This window comes from Notamacropus eugenii, chromosome 5 (genome assembly GCF_028372415.1).
Source record: "Notamacropus eugenii isolate mMacEug1 chromosome 5, mMacEug1.pri_v2, whole genome shotgun sequence".
Classification (NCBI taxonomy): Eukaryota; Metazoa; Chordata; class Mammalia; order Diprotodontia; family Macropodidae; genus Notamacropus; species Notamacropus eugenii.
Genome location: NC_092876.1, coordinates 257,450,585 through 257,468,578, shown reverse-complemented (window position 1 = coordinate 257,468,578; position 17,994 = coordinate 257,450,585). Strand labels below are relative to the sequence as shown.

The following is a 17,994-nucleotide window of genomic DNA, read 5'->3' as shown; positions in this document are numbered from 1 at the left end:
AATCTGGCACGGTTCCTATATGCTTTCTTCTGGCAGCTTTTGTTAGGCTATTGTCAGCACTGGTGTGTGTGTGTGAGTGTGTGTGTGTGTGTGTGTGTGTGTGTGTGTGTGTGTGTGGAGGGGGGCAGAGCTGGATTGGGGATTGGAAATATAAGGGGAAAGAAGGGAACAGGAGTGAGGAGTGGAATATAGGTCAGGAACAATCATATAAGGAGGCAGAACATGTGCTTTCAGGCTATGAGTTAAAAGGTACCATTGTGTTATTCTACCAGTGTGGTCTGGTAATCACTGGGTCTTGGGATATTAGGACATTGGTGATTTTTTTTTAAAGAATGTGTTTCCAGTCTTGAAAAAGAGGGATATATATATATATATATATATATACATATATATATGTATATATATATATATATGTATGTATATATATATAGAGAGAGAGAGAAAGAGATGATAGATAGATAGATACAGCTATAGATATACATAGATAGATTTTTAAAACATTAAGTCATTGTACCTCATGTAGCGAGAAACATTTAGTTATGGTACACTCATAGCTAGGAGCAAAAAGCAATAAAATTCTCTTCTTTATTGCACCAATCAAAGGTAAAGAATTTAGTATCTAACAGCTGTTAAAAGATATTTTACCTTATATAATGGGATCCAAATAATCCAAAGAAGATATCAATCCTATGTGGCTGTTCAATTGAAGAGGAAAGCCTACTGTGAGGCATCGGCAGCAGCCGGCTCTCTGCCACCTTCTGCCTAGAAACAGTTGCCAGGCAGGACCAGATTTGCTCACAAATGCATTTTCACTCAATGACAGGTATTATGATAGTGTGGGTCCTGCTATTTCACACAAGGTTTCTTTTCCAGTCTCATGTAAAGGAGAGAAATTTCTTTGTCAGCATCAAACAATAGTTCCTTAGGGCTCTCAGGAACACTGCGTTGTGTTCAGCTATTTATTTCCCAACCAGAGAGGAGATGATCGTTGACTTCGGTAAAGTTTTAACTCAGTAAATCTGGTTTTCTCACGCTGAGTATAAGTGTAGCTTAGAGGGCAGAACAGTGGATGTAAGACTCGCGTTCTGTTCTTAGTTCTCTTGCTGACTCATAAAGGCCCATTGTTGTACGCCATTTCAAGTGTCTTTCATGGTTAATATATAGAGATGATAGTTCTTTAGATTATTTGACAAAGGCTAAAGGATATCTTCATTTTATAACTTTGAAGACTTTTTTTCTCCCCAGTATCCACTTCAAACAAAGCTGATGTTCTGAAATATTACAAACTGTTAAATCATTCCTCCACCACAGGAGGAAAATCTATATTACTTTAACTTAGGAAAAGTTACCTTTCAGTTTATGGATATTTGTGAAATTATAAAACTTATTTATACTCTTTGATTTAAGGATATAAGAGTCAAAAGAAAGGAATAAGAAATGTACTGCTCCTTTCTGCATTGAACTTTTTAAAAAAACCTGTTTACTGGGTATCCTTTCTGTTATATAATGACCTCAAATTCAACAGTTCAGAAAACAGACTTTTCCTATGAGATAGTTCAGCTTCCAAAATTCCCTCTTTCTGTCAATTCCACAATTCAATCCAACAAATGTTTATTCAATGCCTACTCTGTATAAGGCATTGCATTGCAGAAACAACAACAACCACAAAGTCTTTGTCTTCAAGAAGCCTACATCTCACTTTGGGCTAAAACATGTAGATAGATAAGTTGAGACATGATAATTTGAGGACAGGAAGCCCAGTGGATAGGCTGTCAGACCTGGAGTTGGGAAGACCTGAGTTCAAATATGGACTCTGACATGTAATAGCTGTGTCAAGTCCTGGGCAAGTCACTTAATCCTGTTTGCCTCAGTTTCCTCATCTGTAAAAATGAGCTGGAAAAGGAAATGGCAAACCAATCCTGTATCTCTGCCAAGAAAACCCCAAATGGGGTCATGGAGAGTCAGACATGAATGGAAAAAGACTGAAGAAGAACAACAATCATCATGGGGTTAAACTGTCTCTATGAAAAATATGCCATATTTTACATCAGTTATTTTTTTCTACTTCAGGATTTGTAGCTTAATTACAAATCATAAAATTACATGACTTTCCTAGAACATATATCCAAAGTATGTTATTTCTCTTAAAGCATATTATTCTCTGTTAAATTTCTATTTTTGCTTCAGAAAGAAAAATAATTTTTAACAATATATTTTATTTCCCCCAATTACATTAAAACAATTTTTTAACATTTGCTTTTATTTTTTTAAAGTTTTGAGTTCCCAATTCTATCTTTCTTTCCCTCCTCTCCTTCCCTCCCTGAGATGGTAAGCAATCATATATAGGTTATACATCTACAATCATGTAAAAATAAGTTATATATGTGCAATCATGTAAAGAATCATGTACAAGAAGACTCAAATAAAAGAAAAAGAATGAAATAAATTGAAAAATAACATGTTTCAGTCATATTCGAACAATATCAGTTCTTTCTCTGAAGGTGGATAATATGCTTCGTCATTAGTCCTTTGGGGTTTTCTTGGATCATTGTATTGCTCAGAATGGCTAAGTCATTCACAGTTCTTCATTGAGCAGTGTTGCTGTTACTGTGTATAATGTTCAGTTCATTTTGCATCAGTTCATGTAAGTCCAAGTTTTTCTGAAATCATCCTGCTTGTCATTTCTTATAGCAAAATAACATTCCATTACAATCATATACCAGAGCTTGTTTAGCCATTCCCCACCTGATAGGCATCCCGCTGATTTCCAATTCTTATCCACCATAAAAAGAGTTGCTATAAATATTTTGTATGTATAGATCCTCCTCCCCTTTTATATTTTTGGATAGAGACCTAGCAGTGGTATTGCTGGATCAAAGGGTATGCACAGTTTCATAGCCCTTTGGGCATAGTTTCGAATTGCTTTGCCGAATGGTTGGATCTGTTCGCAACTCCTCTAACAGTGTCCTAGTTTTCCCATATCCCTTCCAATATCCATCACCTTCCTTTTTTTTGGGGGGGGGCAATCTGATAGCTGTGAGATGGTATCTCAGAATTGTTTTAATTTGCATTTCTCTAATCAATAGTGTGCATCAGTCATTCTTGACATATCCTCCCAGTTTTTGGTTTGTAACCTCCAAGTTATCTTTGACTTCTCTCTCTTTTTCACTTCATTATCCAGTCAGTTGATGTCTTGTCAATTCTCCTACAATGTCTATCATATCTGTCCCCCTTCACATAATCGTTATCTTAATTCAGGACATTTCACTTCTCACCTGGACTATTACAAGAGCCTTTTACTGGTCTCCCTGCTTCCACTCTCTCCCATCTTTAACTCATCCTCCACCTAGTTTCTAAAATAACTTTCTGAGGCACAGTCCTAACCATATTCCTTCTCTCCTCATAAACCTTCCGTGACTCCCCATTGCTTCTAGGATAAATTGCAAATGCATTAGTCTGGTGATTTAAAGCCCTCCATGATTTGCCTCTCAACTCTTTTCAGACTTATTCCATATTACTTCTTCCCTTCACTAGCTCTATGTTCCAGTCTAACTGGACTACTAAATGTTTCCCCAATTCCCTAATTTCCCCGATTCCCCAATACTATTCCTACCTCTATGCATCTGTACAAGAATTTTCTGCATCCTGTAATGCATAACCTCATCATCTTGACTTCTGAGAATCCTTATCATCTTTTGGTGCTCATCTTCTCCCTATAAAGACTTCCCTCATCCCAATGTCCTATTGTTTAGGGGGTCTCTCTGTCTCATCAAATTACCTCATGTTCTCTTTTCTGCCTTCATGTTGCATCCTCCCACACACCCAAGCCCCTAGAATGTAAGCTCTACTAGGGCAGAAACTGCTTCAGTTGTTTCTATCTCCATTGGTTACCACAGTGTCTTAGTACAAAGTAAATGTTTAAAAAAAATTAAATTGAAATGAACATTTTGAATTAATTTGTGGGACTCTTTCTATTTGTCAGCTAGCTGAAAGCAAGTTTTAGTTGGCATTCAGGGGTATGGGGCAGGTTGTAGAGAGAGAACTCTGTCTCACAGATTATCACCCAGGGATCCTGGACAATCAGAGATTATCCCAAAAGTTGGCCAGTAGGTCATGAATAGGGGGGAAGAAATGTAATAAGGATATAGGTTGAGGAAAAGAATGAAAGAGGGCTCTGAAAAACAAATTGTCTAATTGGCTGTTGTGCCAAAAGCTAATTCTAATTTCAGGGTCTCCTCAGCCACTTCTCCTGCAGGTATATTTACGGAGCTAGTTTATGCACCTGGTTGGTTACCCTATCTCATTATACTATAGTATGTGCTATTGTATCATCCCTTTAGAAAGTTCTCTCTACTTCTTTTCTATTAACTCTGGTCCCTTACTAACATTACTGTTTTTGCTTTCTATTCTGACAGATATTGCACCCAATAGAGTAGTACTATAACTAGAGCATACTATGTATACATGTATTACTTTGCATGGTCATATTCATTAGAAATCCATTTTTCACTGCATGAACAGTTGTGGGTTTCATTGGTTGTTTTAGAAGAAAATTATTTAAGATATCTCTTCTATCTAGAGAAGATATTAAGGGTTCAGACAATTCTACCTGCTAGAGCTTGTACAAAGACTTTAGGAAATCATTGTCTCCTGGCCAGAAATACATTTGAATGAGGCAATTTATTTATAAACCCACTATACAAATGGATATCCCTCAAAATGTAGAAGAAAAGGAAAAATATCCATGTTACTATTCACATTTTGTGTATGAGAAACATTCCAGCAGGTATATGTGGGAAGCAAAAATATATTTATAAAGCAATACAGTAGTATACTCAATGAATCATATAATGTATGTTCTGGGTGTCTCTCAAATATATAAGATATTTCAAAAATAAGTCCAGTGGAATTGGGTATGGTATTACCAGTATAACAGTACGCTTGTTCGAGTTTAACTTTGTAAATTGCTCAAGCTCATATATAATGATCTGTAGCTTCATTCATGAGTGCTACTTTTTCATGCAATCCTCAAGATACTAATTAACTTTGAAGTGCTTTTGGTTTACATGCAGAATTTGGTTTTATGGTTTCTAGCACCCAGAAATAATATCTCAAGCTTTACTGCTTCTCTCTAACCATCTGTTCCCAAATCAGCATCATTACAGAAGCTTCCACAGTTACATACTTCTTTGACAAGAATAAGTATCCAGTATCACACTATTCTCTAAATTCATCACTTTGTGCTCAGTGCCTTGGAAACAACAAAGATCATTTACTTCAGCCCCCTCATTTTATACCACAGGAAACTGCTTTCAGGGTCAGGCGGTGGGAGGGAATAATAGCTGAGAGAGAGAGAGAGAGAGAGAGAGAGAGAGAGAGAGAGAGAGAGAGAGAGAGAGAGAGAGAGAGAGAGTCAGAAACAGAGAGACAGAGAGTCAGAAACAGAGAGACAGAGACAGACAGAGAGATACAGACAGACAGAGACAGAGAGAGACAGAGAGACAGAGACAGAGACAAAGAGGCAGAGAGACAGCAACACAGAGAGAGAGAGATTTAAAGTTTTGCAAAGCACTTTACAATCATTTCATTTAATCTTCACCACAACCCTGTGATATATGTACTGTTGTCATTATTGTTGTCATTTTCAACATGAAAAAACTGAGGCTAAATAGTGTTAACAAACGTCAGAATTCAAATCCAGGCCTTCCTGATTCCAAGTCCAACACTGCTGAAACCCATCACCTCTTATTTAGAGGGAGATTTTCATTTTAGATTCACAACTTCTACATAAATGTGAAGCCTTCTTCCTACTTTTCCCTCCTCTCTCTCTTAGTCTTCCTGGAGTCCATAGGTGAATGGCCTACAGTCTCTTTCCTTTCCCATCCCTGGGTGCCAGTGGGAAATACTTTGAGTTTGAAGTCAGAGAAGCTGATGTAGAATCCTACTTTTGATACTATTTTCGAGGATCTTTGGCAAGTCACTGGTTCTCAGTTTCCTTATCTATAAAATGACTGGGTTGGCCATAGTGTTATCAAACACAAATTGAAATCCAGTTCACTAATCGGTACATACGAATCCTTGTTAGGAGCATCTTAACTTAGTTTTAAAATCTAATGTTATCCTTGTTTTATAGTATTTTTATTGATTTTGTTAAATATTCCAAATTAAATTTGATCTGGTTCAGGCCTCACTTGGTAGGGCTATGGGCTTGGCCTTCTTTGACTCCTCTGGAGTAGGGAATCTCTGTGTTCTCTTCTGAGCTCTAATTCTAAGATCCTGCAGTCCTCACCACAAGCACTGATTTAGTTGGTTTGTAAGAATTTGTTTCAAATAGTTCATTCCAAATGGTTTTTCATTTAAAAAGTTTCATAGCTTTTAAAAAATAGCATATAGATGTTGTAGTGAACAATAAACCAATATTAAATATTGTGGGGAGATATATGATCACTAGAGAATAAGAGGAATTCTGTACCAAAAGTGTGAGCTACACTTCTTTCACTATATATTTAGAATGCTGAGGCAAAATGGTTTCTTGATGAAAAAAAAATCTATCATGGAATTTCCTCAAATATGGGAACAAGGCATCATTTAAGGATTTTCTATTTCTGGACAAAAATGGACACTATCCAGTGAGGCATTTTAAATGACTCTTTCATTTAACTACACTATATTTTATTTTTATTTAACATTTATTTAACCTGTTATAGAGATATGTCATTCCTATACTTTTAAAACATATAATGATACTTTACTTTTTTCATAGTTGAAACAAAAAAAAATATGATTCAGCCTTAATAAGCAAAAGAGGCCACAGACTTACAAACTATTGACCGTATCTTTGTTGCTGCTGAATCATCTCAGTTATGTCCAACTCTTTGTGACCCCATTTGAGATTTTCTTGATTTGCCTTTTCCTTCTCTGGCTCATTTTACAGATGAGGACACTGAGGCAAATGGTTAAGTGACTTGCCCAGGGTCACACAGCTGGTAAGTGTCTTGAGGCAGATATGAACTCACAAAGATGAGGCTATTGATTCTAGGTCAGATGCTCTATCCCCTATGCCACTTAGCTGCAAATTGACTATATCTTACCTGACAATATGTAAGGCACTGATGTGGATAGCATCAGAATAAATTCTCTGTATATAATCAGAGATTGGCTAGGGAGACCAATGGTTATAAATCAACTCTCAAACTGGATAATCAATCAACCAATCAATCATTGATTATTTATTGAGGAATCATTATATACCAGGCACTTTATTATGCATTGGGGATACACAGACTGTTGTTGTTGTTTGCCCTTCATTCTCGAAAAGTACCATGACACTAGGAAGGCGATGCCATGATGTGCAAGTGGATTGGATCTAAGTAGGGCAGGGCTGTGCAAACCCTAGTCTCACTTTTTCCTCTAGAACCATTTGGGTCCAGTGGCAGGATATAGATTAGGATGACTAGAGAAGGTGGAAATTAAATATTCCTTAATTTTGCATTCTATCAGGACTTTACATTCTATCAGGAAGTGTGGGGAGATGGGAGAAGATAAAGGTCAGAAAATACAGCATGCAGTGACAGTAGCTTCAATTGGACTTTTTCAAATAAGCTGCCGAGACTGGTAAATGGGAAATGGAAAAAGTCAAAGATGGAACTCAATCTTCACCATTTCCTGCAGAAGTTTGACTGATATTAAGTACTCACCACGAAGAAGAGGAAGAAGAGGCTGGAAATCACCACAACCAGCATTCATTCACTTGATCTTGCCAAGAGGTGAGATCTGGCAGCCAAGGGAAAATTGTTTTAGACTGAATGTCACTTGTAAATCACTATGAAGGAAGAAAATCCCATCCCCCTATGAAACAGTGAAAAGCAGTGGAACTGGAAACAAATCTACAAATGGTCAAGCTTAGCCTCGAGAAAAGAGGAGAAAAAATACATCTCTCATTTCCTGCAGACTTGGGAGATTTGGGATGTAGAATGCTGCATATACTATCAGACAGGTTTGATGTGTTAGCTTTTAAGAACTATTAAAACATTCTTATTACAAGAGACAGCTCACTGAATGGAGAATGGGGAGGTAAAATATTTAGAAATGAAGATGATGCAAAAGCAAGATACCAATGAATACTAAAGAAAAAAGAAAAGTCTGCAGAAACCTTGGTGTAAGCTTCAAGCCACATTATCTCCAGAATATTTACAGATAAAATTATTTGGAGAAAAAAAAATAAAAAGGAAATAGAAGAGAAATTTCAAGGTATGCCAAAAGGGTCTATATAGTGGAACTGCCAAATGTGGACTCTTCACACGTCAGTCCCCTAAGTACTATGTATCGGGAAGTCAAAATGACACTTAAGAAGACAAACTGAGGAAGACAGATTGGACCAGACTTAGAAAAATCCATGTTTCAGACAAAGCAATTTGAAAACATGGAGGATTCAGTTTAATAAGATTTCTCAGGGGAGACAAGACACCAAAAGGATGGAAACTATTATGGATATTAACACTAAGAAATATAATTAAGACACAAAAAAACTATCATCTCATGTGACTTTTTTCTGATCTTACAGATTTTTATGAGAATGATCTATACATATATTGAGAGTATTCTTGGTAAAATAGGAAAAGGAACACACAGACTTTTGCCTACAATTTCTTACAACAGATCACATTTTTGAATTCACACAATTAACTGAAAGGTACAGAGAACACAATTTGTTAAATGTTGGTTTTCAAAAAATAGGTTGACTAATCAGACAAAATATAGCCTGAAAGACTCTTCTATAAGAAAGAGTTTCTCATGCATACATTAAACTCATATAAGATTTCTCTAAGTGGAGAATTGTGGGAAGATGGCAGCCTAGCCAAGAAAGAGTTTAGATCATCTGCAAATATCCCTGTGGAGCTTAGAAATGCAACAGTTTATAAAGAAATGAGTCACCTATAGACTTCTCCAAGCAAGCCCACAGATACACAGAAGACCCCAGAATCCTATAGAACCTTGAAAAAGATAAGCTGGATTTGCCGGAAAGTGGAGCACAAAGAATTACCTTGGATTTCAGGAGGGTTCTACTGGTGTCCAGAGGCCTGAGCCCAAACTAAGGTGTCCCTTAAGTCCAGGGAGATGGGAGTCCCATCTTCAGGGCATAGGGAGCTCCAGGGAGGGTGCAAATGGCACCAGTAGCCTTAGTCTAGTGGCAGAGGAAATTCCCTAAGCATAGGATAGCCCTGGAGTCCCTGAATCCTGTGGCAGGAGCCCAGTGAACTTCAGAGACCTGAAAGAAAAAACCCAAGAAGAGCCCAGCACAGGAGCAGCCCCTGAATCCCTTGAAAAAGGGAACTAGTCTGGTCCACTATGCTCAGAACCAGGAGGACCCTGCCCATGACATTAAGTCATGGAGCTTTTCCTAAGTACAAGCCTCTAACCTGGACACTGAATGTAATGAGATAAGCAAACAAGGAAAACTGAATAATATGAAAAAATACCCTGGTTTGAGAGGCACCCAGTGAATATCCCCTAAAGAAGATAGCAACTCCACAAGGCCAAGTAAAGTCTCACAGAAAAAAAAAATGTCCTGGCCACAAGGCTTATAAGATTATTTGGAAGAAATGAAAGAAGAGATACAAAATAGACTAGCTAGGGAGAGGAAAATGACAAGGAGAACTCATTACCTTGGACCAAATGGTAGAAAATCTCAACCAAGAACTGAATGCCCTGAAAAATTAGAATCGGCCAGACAGAAACAACTCAATAAGACAATAAGAAATATTGAAACAAAATCAAAAGATTGAAAAAACAGAAGAAAATATATATATATAAATATATATTTCTATCTCTCTCTATATATAGCTATATCTATGTACATCTATCTATCTATTTATATCTACATGTGTGTGTGTATACACATACACACACACACACACACACACACACACTCACACATATATATGTAGATACAATATACAATGTATATTGACCTGGAAAATAGGCTAATGACAGATATACTGAAGAATTATCTGTCTGGGGACTTCTGGTACCAAGAAGGAAGAGTATGGAAGGAAGCCCTCCCAAATCCCCTTCCAAACAACTAGAAAACCACCTCAGAATTGACCTAGGAGCAGGCAAGAAGCTTACCAGCATAGCAAGAAAAGTCTGTCTCACTAGAGTGGGAGGGAAGCAAGGTCCAAAAGCTGCAGCAGCAGTCAGCTTTAAAGCAGGGAGTCTGCAGCAAGGCTCCAAGCCTGGAGAATTCCACCAGCAAGGCCCCACCCTCATGCAAACAAGCAGACCCCTAAGCAAGTGTGCAGTCTCTGTAGATCAACAGGGTCTCACTCAAGTGATCCCAGCCCCAGCACAAGCCACCAGTGAAACCTTGACCTATTGCTGACCCACCTCAGGTCTGAGCAACAGTGGGACCCTGCTCCTGGGGCCTACTAGCAGAGAGACCCTGTTTCCATAGCAACCCAGCAGCAAGGCCAGCCCCACCCCTGGTGCAGGCCTGCAGCTAAATCCCCCACCCAGAGGAGACAAAGACAGGCCCCCTTCCCTACCCAGTAGAGGCCAGAAAGGAAGCCTACTCTCCAAAAAAACCCAAACCAAGTAGCTAAGCCCTGAAACCCAGTGAAAGCCAGAAGTAAGACCCAAAGCCCCAGCACAAAAAGCTTGGGACAGTGCAGGATCAGAACCGAACTCTCACATGAAAATGCCAAGACACAAAAAAGATCAAAAAATGAGCAAAAAACAAAAAAGAAGAGCCTTGACTATAGAAAGTTACTATGGTGATAGAGAGAATCAAGGCATAAACTTAGAAGAGGACAATAGTGTCAAAATGGCTACATATGACGCCTCAAAGAAAAATGTAATTCAGTCTTAGGCCCAAAAAGAATTCCTGGAAGAGCTTGAAGAGGATTTAAAAAAGCAAATTAGAGAAGTAGAATAAAAGTCTGGAAAAGAAATTCAAGTAGTAAAAAAAATCATGAAAAAAGAGTCAATAGCATAGGAAAAGATATACAAAAATTTACTGAGGAAAATAACTCCCTAAAAATTAGAATTGGTCAAATGGAAAGGAAGTAAAAAAGTTCACTGAAGAAATTAATTCCTTAAAAAGTAGAATTGAACAAGTGGACACTAATGACTCAATAAGGCATCAAGACATGATAAAACAAAATAAAAAATAAAAAAAGAAGAAAATGTGAAATTTCTTACTGGAAAAACAGATTGGAAAACAGATCTAGGAGAACTAATATAAGAACTATTGGACTACCTGAAATCTATAATAAAAAAAATCCTGGACAACATCTTTCAAGAAATTATCAAAGAAAACTGCCCCAATATATTAGAATCAGAGGGCAAAATAGAAATTGAAAGAAGCCACCAATCACCTCCTGAAAGAGATCCCAAAATGAAAATTCCCAGGAACATCATAGCCAAATTCTAGAGCTCACAAATCAAGGAAAAAATATTGCAAGCAGCCAAAAAGAAACAATTCAAATATTGTGGAGCTATATGATCTGACAACTTCCACATTAAAGAACTGGAGGCTTTGGAATATGATATACTGAAAGACAAAGGAGTTAAGATTACAATTAAAAATCACCTACCTAACAAAATTGGATATAATCTTTCAGGGAAAAAAGGGGATATTTAACACAGTAGAGAACTTTCAAGCATTTCTAATTAAAAGATCAGAGCTGAATAAAAAATTTGACCTCCAAATACAAGACTCAAGGAAAAACAAGAAAGGGCAAAAAGAGAAACTAGAAAGAGAAAACACAAGAAATTAAATAAGGTTAAACTGTTTATACTTCTATATGGCAAAATAATGTTTGTAACTCTCAACTTTTTTACTATGAGAGCAATTAGAAAGAATATATGTAGAAAGAGGGTGTGGATATAAAGTGACTTTGATGGGATGATACCCCCAAAAAATGAAATAAAGGGGCGATAAAAATGGCACTGGAAGAAAGAGAAGCTAGATTGAATAAAGACTAAATTTTCCCCTGTGTGTATGTGTGTGTGTGTGTGTGTGTGTGTGTGTGTGCATGCGTGTGTGTGTGTGTGTGTTCATCTTTTGTTGTCGAAGAAGACCATGCCATCAGAGAAATAATGACATGACTTGCACTTGACTTTGTTTTTTGAGTGAAGGAGGGCTGTGCAGGCCACCAGCCTCACTTTTCCTCCAGAGTCATCTGAATCCATTGACCAGATATTCATCAAGGTGACTGGAGATGACTCAGGATGAGGCAATTGGGGTTAAGTGACTTGCTCAAGGTCACACAGCTAGTGAGTGTCAAGTGTCTGAAGTGAGATTTGAACTCAGGTCCTCCTGACTCCTGCACTGGTGCTCTATCCACTGCACCACCTAGCTGCCCCTAAACTATTCCACATAAAAGAGGCATGAAAGAACTATCACAATGGAGAAGATGGGGTGGCGGGCAAAGCTTAAACCTTACTCTCATCAAAATTGGCTAAAAGAGGGAATAACATAACCACTCAATTGAATATAGAAATCTATCTTGCTGTATAAAGAAGTAAAAAGAGATGGGGATCATAGAAAGGGGAAGGAAAACTTATAAAAGGGAGGGCATATTGGAGAAGGTAGTGATCAGAGCTAAAATGCTTATGAGGAGAGAAAGAGTGGGGGATAAGAGAGAGAGAGTTAGGATGAATAAGCAAAAAATAGCATGGAGTGAAAGACACAGTTACAATAAGTATAAATGTGAATAGAATGAACTCACCCATAAAATGGAAGCTGATGGCAGAATGGGATTAAAACCTAAAATCCTACAACATGTTGTTTATAAGAAATGTATCTGAAGCAGAGAGATACGCACAGGATAAAGGTAAGGGGCTGGAGCAGAATCTACTACATTTCAGCTAAAGCAAAGAAAAAGCATGGATAGTAATCATGATCTTAGACACAGCAAAAGCAAAAATATATCTAATTAAAAGAGATAAAGAAGGAAACTATCATCTTGCTAAAAGGTACCACAGACAATGAAGGTATATCAATACTAAATACATCTGCACCAAATAATATAGTATTTAAATTTTTGAAGAAGTTGGATGAGTTACAAGAGGAAATAGATAATAAAGCTATACTAAAGGGGGATCTCAACTTTCCCCTCTCAGAACTAGATAAGTCAAACAAAAAATAAAAAAGAAAGATATTAAGGAGGTGAATAAAATTCCGAAAAAGTTAGATGTGATAGATTTCTGGAGAAAATTGAAGGGGAATAGAAAGGAATATACCTTTTCCTCAGTGCTACATGACATCTACACAAAAATTGACCATGTATAAGAACATAAAAACTTCACAAGTAAATACAGAAAAGCAGAAGCAGTAAATGCATCCTTTTCAGATCATAATGCAATATAAATTACATTCAATAATGGACAATAGAAAGAGATTAAAAATTAAATGGACATTAAATAATCTCATCCTAAAAAACAAGTGAGTCAAAGAACAAATCATAGAAACAATAGATAATTTCATTAAAGAAAATGACAACAATGAGACAACATACCAAAATTTATGGAATGCAACCAAAGTGGTACTTAGGAGAAAATGTATATCTCTAATTGCTTATATCAATAAAATAGAGAAAAAGCAGGTCAATGAATTGGGCATGCAACCAAAAAAACTAGAAAAACAACAAATTAAAAACCCCCAATTAAACGCCAAACTGGTGACCAGATGGATTCACAAACAAATTCAACCAAACATTTAAAGAACAATTAATCCCAATACTACATAAATGATTTGGGAAAATAGGGAAAGTAGTCCTATCAAATTCTTTTCACAACACAAATATGGTACTGATGATACACAAAAGAAGAAGAGACAAAACAGAGAAAGAAAATTATAGACCAATTTGCCCAATGAATGTAGAAACAAAAATTTAAAATAAAACACTAACAAAGAGATTACCAAGGATACGATGCCATGACCAGGTGGGAATTTTAGCATGAATGTGGGGCTGGTCCAATATTAAGAAAACTATCAGTATATCAATAACATAACCAATAGAAATCATGTAATTATCTCAATAAATGCAGAAAAAACCTTTGACAAAATACAACACCCATTCCTATTAAAAATGCTAGATAGCATAGGAATAAATTGAGCTTACCTTAAAATAAGTAATATTTATCTAAAACCATCAGCAAGCATTATCTATAATAGGGATAAGCTAGAAACCTTCCTAATAAAATCAAGGATGAAGCAAAGATGCCAATTGTCACTTCTATTATTTATTGTTGCACAAGAAATGTTAGCTATAGCAATAAGGGAAGAAAAACAAATTAAAGGAATTAGAATGGGCAATGAGGGAACAAAACTCTCACTCTTTGCAGATAAGAGGATATTGTAATTAGAAAATCCTAGAGAATCAACTAAAAAATAAAAATTATTAACAACTTTAGCAAACTTTAAGGACATAAAATAAACCCACAAAAGTCATCAGCATTTCTATATATTACCAATAAAGTTCAGCATTAAGAAACAGAAAGAGAAATTCCATTTAAAATAACTGTAGACAATATAAAATATTTGGGAGTCTACCTGCCAAGACAAACTCAGGAACTATATGAAAAGAACTATAAAATACTTTTCACACAAATAAAGTCATATTATGACAATCAGAAACAATCAGAAAAAATATTAATTGCTCATGGGCAGGCCTAGCCAACATAATAAAAATGACAATTCTACCTAAATTCATTTGTCTATTCAGTGCCATACCAATTAAACTATCAAAAATTATTTTATAGAACTAGAAAAAATAATAACAACATTTATTTGAAAGAACAAAAACTCAAGGATGTCAAGAGAATTAATGAAAAATAAAGGTCATCCAGCCATACCAGATCTCAAATTATATTACAAAGCAGTAATTATCAGAACAATCTGGGACTAAGAAATAGAGTGGTGAATCAGCAGAACAGATTAGGTACAAATTACATTGTAGTAAATGATTTAGTAATCTAGTATATGATAAACCCAAAAATCCATGCTTTTGGAATAAAAACTCATTATTTGAGTTTTATTTGATAAAAGTACTTGGAAAACTGGAATGGCAGAAACTAGGCATAGACCAACATCTTACACTGTTGTATCGCCAAGGCAATATTCGCAGCCCTGGTGGTGACTATGAATATGCTGGCATAGTTCTTAATCACAAAGTATAACAGACTCTCCATACAGAAGGCAGAAGAAGAACATTTATTCAGACACCAGGAAGCCAAATCCCAAAACCAGAAAGCCAAACCAGTCACAGTGGTCCAAGAAGTCAGTACATATTATCACTGCAGGGGGCAAAGTCATTCCCAAACCTCCCCACCCTTCTGGGGCCTTCCCACAAACAAACACTCCCAAGCCTAGCTGTGCCGGCTTACCTGTGTCCTTCCCAGCTCTGACTAGCCTTACCAACTTCCTCTCAGCTCTGCTCCACCCTTCCTGTTCAACCTGTTCACATGTGACTTAGGCTTCCACGTGATTTAAGCAGGTCACAAGGGCCTATTAATGAATGAGAAAGATTTTCCCATTTAAATTACCATTACAACTGTATACTAAGATAAGGTCAAAATAGGTACATGATTTACACACAAAGGGCAATACTATAAGCAAATTAAGAAAGCATGGAATAGTTTATCTGTCAGATTTACGAATAAGGGAAGAATTTAGGATTAAAGAAGATATAGAGAGCATTACAAAATGTAAAATAGGTAATTTTGATTATATAAAATTAAAACGTTTTTGCACAAACAAAACAAATACAACCAAAACTATAAAGAATGCAGAAAACTGGGGGAAAAGTTTTTGCCACAAGTATCTCTGATAAAGGCCTCATTTCTCAAATGTATAGAGAACTGAGTCAAATTTATAAAAATACAGGTCATCCCCCAATTAATAAATGGTCAAAGGATATGAATAGAAAATTTTCAAAGAAATTAAAGCTATCTATAGTCATATGAAAAAATGCTCTAAATCACTATTGATCAGAGAAATGCAAATTAAAACAACTCTGAGATACCACCTCACACCTATCAGTGTAGCGAACATAAAAAAAGGAAAATAATGGATGTTGGAGGGGATGTGGTAAAACCAGAACACTAATGCCCTGTTGGTGGAGTTGTGAACCGATCTAACCATTCTAGACAACAATTTGGAACTATGCCTATAAAACTATAAAACTGTGCATGTCCTTTGATCCAGCAATATCACTGCCAAGTCTGTATCCCAAAGACATTCAAAAAAGGGAAAAGGATTGATTCATACAAAAATATTTATAGCAACTCTTTTTGTGGTGGCTAAGAATTGGAAATCAAAGGGATGTCCATTAATTGGAGAAAGGCTGAACAAGCTGTGATATATGATTGTAATGAAATATTATTGTTTTATAAGAAATAGCAAGAGGGATGATTTCTGAAAAACCTAGAAAGACTTAAATGAATTGATTCAATGAAGTCAACAAAACCAGAGAACATTGTACATAGTAACTGCAATATTGTTTGATGAAGGATTGTGAATGACTTGACTATTCTCAATGATACAGTGATCAAGATAATCCCAAAGAAATAATGATGAAGCACACTGTCTGTCTCCAGAGAAAGAACTGATATTGACTGAATACAGACTGAAGCATGCTGTTTTCACTTTCTTTCACTTTTTAATTTAATTTTGAGTGTTTTTGTCCGAAATGATTAATATGAAAATGTTTTACATAATTGCACGTGTATAACCTATATCTGATTGTTTACCTTTCAGGGAGGGAGGGGAGGGAGGGATGAAAGGATGGAATTTGGAACTCAAAACTTTAAATAAAAATGTTTAAGAAAAAGGAATTTTCTATTGGAAATCCTAACCAAAGAAAGATGGGCCAGCTACGCTACTACAGTTGGTGAGGTCTGATGTTTGAAGACATCGTAGTTGAAGATAAAGGGCTAACATTGTTTTTTTAAAAATTTCTACTTATTTATTTATGGCTAATATTGTTTCGCTAGATATATCTATTTGTCTCTGAGAGATATAATCTCACCAAAAATAAGACTCAATGGTGTTTTGGGGCTTGTTGTAATCAGGACAATGTCACATGCAAACAGCAACGTTTATAGGACCTCTGTTTGAAGGGGAAATTTTGAGCCAGTCGTTTCTCAGTCATGTCTGATTCTTTGTGATCCCATTTGGGATTTTCTTGGCAAGGATACGGGAATGGTTTCTCCTTTCCTTCTCCAGCTGCTTTTTACAGATGAGGAACTGAGACAAACTAGGTTAAGTGACTTGCCCAGGCTCATGCAGCCAGTAAATGGCCAGGTTTGAACTCACAAAAATGAGTTTTCTTGACTCCAGGCCTATCCATTGCACCATCTAGCTGCCTTGGTGGGCAAATAAGGAATTCTTTTACATGGGACTCTGTGATAGATGTGCTTCTTAGCAGTGACAAATACCATTGAATATCTATAAGAATAGTTGCTCAGAAATTAAACTGTTGTGAAGACTCTTCAGCAAAGAACCAAGAAGGATTATCTGACATCATAATGAAATCGTAATGCAAAGACAAGAATGATTTACCACAAAAAATGATTAGTGTTGAGTGTAAACAATGACCCTGATTGAATTGCAATGCATATTCCAGATAGGAGTTTGCATTGGAGAATGTGTTCAGATCAATGAATCAGACATCTTTTTGTTCCAATAACAATGAAGTGTCAAAAGGTAAACAATGTAAAGACTGCTCACATAAACAAAATTTCCTAACTTGGAAAACACTTTAAAAGTTATTATAAGATACAGGGGGATGAAGACCAACTAGGTTTTAAAAATTGGTGGTGATGCTACCACTACATATCCACACAATATAGTTTCAGATATAAGTACATCAAACAATAAATGTTATGCATTTTTGAGTGTTCTATACAGTATAATATTTCTAAGTGAGAATGAAAATAAAGCTTATAACACACTTTTGAATGTGATAAAGTATCTTTTTTACATATCAG

General features: G+C 36.3%; 1 long non-coding RNA gene across 1 annotated transcript; it reads left to right on the top strand.

Moving 5' to 3' along the window:
• Positions 1-920: 920 nt before the first annotated feature.
• LOC140506004 (uncharacterized) lies at positions 921-17,718 on the top strand. Its single transcript, XR_011967732.1, has 2 exons — positions 921-997; positions 7,501-17,718. It is a non-coding gene; the product is annotated as an uncharacterized lncRNA (long non-coding RNA).
• The last annotated feature ends 276 nt before the right edge of the window (positions 17,719-17,994 follow it).